Here is a 6,000-nt window from a genome sequence, read left to right as displayed (position 1 = left end):
AGTAGGAGGTGCAGGGGATTTAGGGGGTAGGAGTTGCAGGGATGTAGGGAGTAGGAGGTGCAGGGGATTTAGGGGGTAGGAGTTGCAGGGATGTAGGGAGTAGGAGGTGCAGGGGATTTAGGGGGTAGGAGTTGCAGGGATGTAGGGAGTAGGAGGTGCAGGGGATTTAGGGGGTAGGAGTTGCAGGGATGTAGGGAGTAGGAGGTGCAGGGGATTTAGGGGGTAGGAGTTGCAGGGATGTAGGGAGTAGGAGGTGCAGGGGATTTAGGGGGTAGGAGTTGCAGGGATGTAGGGAGTAGGAGGTGCAGGGGATTTAGGGGGTAGGAGTTGCAGGGATGTAGGGAGTAGGAGGTGCAGGGGATTTAGGGGGTAGGAGTTGCAGGGATGTAGGGAGTAGGAGGTGCAGGGGATTTAGGGGGTAGGAGTTGCAGGGATGTAGGGAGTAGGAGGTGCAGGGGATTTAGGGGGTAGGAGTTGCAGGGATGTAGGGAGTAGGAGGTGCAGGGGATTTAGGGGGTAGGAGTTGCAGGGATGTAGGGAGTAGGAGGTGCAGGGGATTTAGGGGGTAGGAGTTGCAGGGATGTAGGGAGTAGGAGGTGCAGGGGATTTAGGGGGTAGGAGTTGCAGGGATGTAGGGAGTAGGAGGTGCAGGGGATTTAGGGGGTAGGAGTTGCAGGGATGTAGGGAGTAGGAGGTGCAGGGGATTTAGGGGGTAGGAGTTGCAGGGATGTAGGGAGTAGGAGGTGCAGGGGATTTAGGGGGTAGGAGTTGCAGGGATGTAGGGAGTAGGAGGTGCAGGGGATTTAGGGGGTAGGAGTTGCAGGGATGTAGGGAGTAGGAGGTGCAGGGGATTTAGGGGGTAGGAGTTGCAGGGATGTAGGGAGTAGGAGGTGCAGGGGATTTAGGGGGTAGGAGTTGCAGGGATGTAGGGAGTAGGAGGTGCAGGGGATTTAGGGGGTAGGAGTTGCAGGGATGTAGGGAGTAGGAGGTGCAGGGGATTTAGGGGGTAGGAGTTGCAGGGATGTAGGGAGTAGGAGGTGCAGGGGATTTAGGGGGTAGGAGTTGCAGGGATGTAGGGAGTAGGAGGTGCAGGGGATTTAGGGGGTAGGAGTTGCAGGGATGTAGGGAGTAGGAGGTGCAGGGGATTTAGGGGGTAGGAGTTGCAGGGATGTAGGGAGTAGGAGGTGCAGGGGATTTAGGGGGTAGGAGTTGCAGGGATGTAGGGAGTAGGAGGTGCAGGGGATTTAGGGGGTAGGAGTTGCAGGGATGTAGGGAGTAGGAGGTGCAGGGGATTTAGGGGGTAGGAGTTGCAGGGATGTAGGGAGTAGGAGGTGCAGGGGATTTAGGGGGTAGGAGTTGCAGGGATGTAGGGAGTAGGAGGTGCAGGGGATTTAGGGGGTAGGAGTTGCAGGGATGTAGGGAGTAGGAGGTGCAGGGGATTTAGGGGGTAGGAGTTGCAGGGATGTAGGGAGTAGGAGGTGCAGGGGATTTAGGGGGTAGGAGTTGCAGGGATGTAGGGAGTAGGAGGTGCAGGGGATTTAGGGGGTAGGAGTTGCAGGGATGTAGGGAGTAGGAGGTGCAGGGGATTTAGGGGGTAGGAGTTGCAGGGATGTAGGGAGTAGGAGGTGCAGGGGATTTAGGGGGTAGGAGTTGCAGGGATGTAGGGAGTAGGAGGTGCAGGGGATTTAGGGGGTAGGAGTTGCAGGGATGTAGGGAGTAGGAGGTGCAGGGGATTTAGGGGGTAGGAGTTGCAGGGATGTAGGGAGTAGGAGGTGCAGGGGATTTAGGGGGTAGGAGTTGCAGGGATGTAGGGAGTAGGAGGTGCAGGGGATTTAGGGGGTAGGAGTTGCAGGGATGTAGGGAGTAGGAGGTGCAGGGGATTTAGGGGGTAGGAGTTGCAGGGATGTAGGGAGTAGGAGGTGCAGGGGATTTAGGGGGTAGGAGTTGCAGGGATGTAGGGAGTAGGAGGTGCAGGGGATTTAGGGGGTAGGAGTTGCAGGGATGTAGGGAGTAGGAGGTGCAGGGGATTTAGGGGGTAGGAGTTGCAGGGATGTAGGGAGTAGGAGGTGCAGGGGATTTAGGGGGTAGGAGTTGCAGGGATGTAGGGAGTAGGAGGTGCAGGGGATTTAGGGGGTAGGAGTTGCAGGGATGTAGGGAGTAGGAGGTGCAGGGGATTTAGGGGGTAGGAGTTGCAGGGATGTAGGGAGTAGGAGGTGCAGGGGATTTAGGGGGTAGGAGTTGCAGGGATGTAGGGAGTAGGAGGTGCAGGGGATTTAGGGGGTAGGAGTTGCAGGGATGTAGGGAGTAGGAGGTGCAGGGGATTTAGGGGGTAGGAGTTGCAGGGATGTAGGGAGTAGGAGGTGCAGGGGATTTAGGGGGTAGGAGTTGCAGGGATGTAGGGAGTAGGAGGTGCAGGGGATTTAGGGGGTAGGAGTTGCAGGGATGTAGGGAGTAGGAGGTGCAGGGGATTTAGGGGGTAGGAGTTGCAGGGATGTAGGGAGTAGGAGGTGCAGGGGATTTAGGGGGTAGGAGTTGCAGGGATGTAGGGAGTAGGAGGTGCAGGGGATTTAGGGGGTAGGAGTTGCAGGGATGTAGGGAGTAGGAGGTGCAGGGGATTTAGGGGGTAGGAGTTGCAGGGATGTAGGGAGTAGGAGGTGCAGGGGATTTAGGGGGTAGGAGTTGCAGGGATGTAGGGAGTAGGAGGTGCAGGGGATTTAGGGGGTAGGAGTTGCAGGGATGTAGGGAGTAGGAGGTGCAGGGGATTTAGGGGGTAGGAGTTGCAGGGATGTAGGGAGTAGGAGGTGCAGGGGATTTAGGGGGTAGGAGTTGCAGGGATGTAGGGAGTAGGAGGTGCAGGGGATTTAGGGGGTAGGAGTTGCAGGGATGTAGGGAGTAGGAGGTGCAGGGGATTTAGGGGGTAGGAGTTGCAGGGATGTAGGGAGTAGGAGGTGCAGGGGATTTAGGGGGTAGGAGTTGCAGGGATGTAGGGAGTAGGAGGTGCAGGGGATTTAGGGGGTAGGAGTTGCAGGGATGTAGGGAGTAGGAGGTGCAGGGGATTTAGGGGGTAGGAGTTGCAGGGATGTAGGGAGTAGGAGGTGCAGGGGATTTAGGGGGTAGGAGTTGCAGGGATGTAGGGAGTAGGAGGTGCAGGGGATTTAGGGGGTAGGAGTTGCAGGGATGTAGGGAGTAGGAGGTGCAGGGGATTTAGGGGGTAGGAGTTGCAGGGATGTAGGGAGTAGGAGGTGCAGGGGATTTAGGGGGTAGGAGTTGCAGGGATGTAGGGAGTAGGAGGTGCAGGGGATTTAGGGGGTAGGAGTTGCAGGGATGTAGGGAGTAGGAGGTGCAGGGGATTTAGGGGGTAGGAGTTGCAGGGATGTAGGGAGTAGGAGGTGCAGGGGATTTAGGGGGTAGGAGTTGCAGGGATGTAGGGAGTAGGAGGTGCAGGGGATTTAGGGGGTAGGAGTTGCAGGGATGTAGGGAGTAGGAGGTGCAGGGGATTTAGGGGGTAGGAGTTGCAGGGATGTAGGGAGTAGGAGGTGCAGGGGATTTAGGGGGTAGGAGTTGCAGGGATGTAGGGAGTAGGAGGTGCAGGGGATTTAGGGGGTAGGAGTTGCAGGGATGTAGGGAGTAGGAGGTGCAGGGGATTTAGGGGGTAGGAGTTGCAGGGATGTAGGGAGTAGGAGGTGCAGGGGATTTAGGGGGTAGGAGTTGCAGGGATGTAGGGAGTAGGAGGTGCAGGGGATTTAGGGGGTAGGAGTTGCAGGGATGTAGGGAGTAGGAGGTGCAGGGGATTTAGGGGGTAGGAGTTGCAGGGATGTAGGGAGTAGGAGGTGCAGGGGATTTAGGGGGTAGGAGTTGCAGGGATGTAGGGAGTAGGAGGTGCAGGGGATTTAGGGGGTAGGAGTTGCAGGGATGTAGGGAGTAGGAGGTGCAGGGGATTTAGGGGGTAGGAGTTGCAGGGATGTAGGGAGTAGGAGGTGCAGGGGATTTAGGGGGTAGGAGTTGCAGGGATGTAGGGAGTAGGAGGTGCAGGGGATTTAGGGGGTAGGAGTTGCAGGGATGTAGGGAGTAGGAGGTGCAGGGGATTTAGGGGGTAGGAGTTGCAGGGATGTAGGGAGTAGGAGGTGCAGGGGATTTAGGGGGTAGGAGTTGCAGGGATGTAGGGAGTAGGAGGTGCAGGGGATTTAGGGGGTAGGAGTTGCAGGGATGTAGGGAGTAGGAGGTGCAGGGGATTTAGGGGGTAGGAGTTGCAGGGATGTAGGGAGTAGGAGGTGCAGGGGATTTAGGGGGTAGGAGTTGCAGGGATGTAGGGAGTAGGAGGTGCAGGGGATTTAGGGGGTAGGAGTTGCAGGGATGTAGGGAGTAGGAGGTGCAGGGGATTTAGGGGGTAGGAGTTGCAGGGATGTAGGGGGTAGGAGGTGCAGGGGATGTAGGGGGTAGGAGGTGCAGGGAGAGTAGGGGATGCGGGGAGTAGGTGGTGCAGGGGATGTAGGCACTAAGGGTTAGCGAGAGTTAGAGTTAGCGAGAGTTAGGGTTAGCGAGACTAGGGTTAGGGTTAGGGTTTAGAGTTAGGGGTCTGGATTAGGGGTTAGGGTTAGCATTTAGGGTTAGCGAGAGTTAGAGTTAGCGAGAGTTAGGGTTAGCGAGACTAGGGTTCAGGGTTAGTGGTTGGGGTTAAGGTTAGCAAGACTAGAGTTAGGGGTTGGGATTAGGAGTTAATATTAGCGAGAGTTAGGGTTAGGGTTCGCGAGACTAGGGTTAGGGTTATCGAGACTAGGGTTCAGGGTTAGTGGTTGGGGTTAAGGTTAGCAAGACTAGGGTTAGGGGTTAGGATTAGCGAGGGTTAGGGTTAGGGTTCGCAAGAATAGGGTTAGGGTTATCGAGACTAGGGTTTAGGGTTATGGTTAGCGAGTTAGGGTTAAGGGTTAGAGTTTGCGAGAGCTAGGGTTATCCTTAGGGTTAAGGGGTTAGGGGTTATCCTTCAGATACAGTCACTTGTATTGCTCAGTCTCCTCGTGGGAGAGTTTGGAATCCATTGTTGCCAGTCTGTGTTCTTGAATGTCACATTAGGTGATGCATTTCGGTCTCTCTCTAGATGCGGGGGGTCTTTATATCGGGGTCTCCAATAAATACGGACAGCTTCTGCATTGTGAATGGTTTGTTCCGCAGCCCTGGAGAATAGCGCATTCTATGTTCTCTGGTCAACTGATGAGGGCCATATGGGGTGCATGGAGTCACTTCATTGCACAGTGGTAGGAAGAGATTTGTATTGTTACATATGGCATTTTGTTTAACATCACTTCTTCTTTAGGGTTAGGGGATACAGGATGAGGGGATCGTAAGTAAAAGGGGTGCAGTGAATACAGGGGGAAGGGGAGGCAGTGGGGGAAGTAGGGATGTAGCAAGAAGGAGGTACAATGGATGTAAAGGGAAGGGGGTACAGGGGATGTAGGGGGTAGGAGGTGCAAGGGATGTAGGGGGTAGGAGGTGCAAGGGATGTAGGGGGTAGGAGGTGCAAGGGATGTAGGGGGTAGGAGGTGCAAGGGATGTAGGGGGTAGGAGGTGCAAGGGATGTAGGGGGTAGGAGGTGCAAGGGATGTAGGGGGTAGGAGGTGCAAGGGATGTAGGGGGTAGGAGGTGCAAGGGATGTAGGGGGTAGGAGGTGCAAGGGATGTAGGGGGTAGGAGGTGCAAGGGATGTAGGGGGTAGGAGGTGCAAGGGATGTAGGGGGTAGGAGGTGCAAGGGATGTAGGGGGTAGGAGGTGCAAGGGATGTAGGGGGTAGGAGGTGCAAGGGATGTAGGGGGTAGGAGGTGCAAGGGATGTAGGGGGTAGGAGGTGCAAGGGATGTAGGGGGTAGGAGGTGCAAGGGATGTAGGGGGTAGGAGGTGCAAGGGATGTAGGGGGTAGGAGGTGCAAGGGATGTAGGGGGTAGGAGGTGCAAGGGATGTAGGGGGTAGGAGGTGCAAGGGATGTAGGGGGTAGGAGGTGCAAGGGATGT

The sequence above is a fragment of the Nanorana parkeri genome, unplaced genomic scaffold, assembly GCF_000935625.1.
Source record: "Nanorana parkeri isolate BGI_ZX_2015 unplaced genomic scaffold, ASM93562v1 scaffold3199, whole genome shotgun sequence".
NCBI lineage: Eukaryota > Metazoa > Chordata > Amphibia > Anura > Dicroglossidae > Nanorana > Nanorana parkeri.
Note: the sequence above shows the minus strand (reverse complement) of the source record.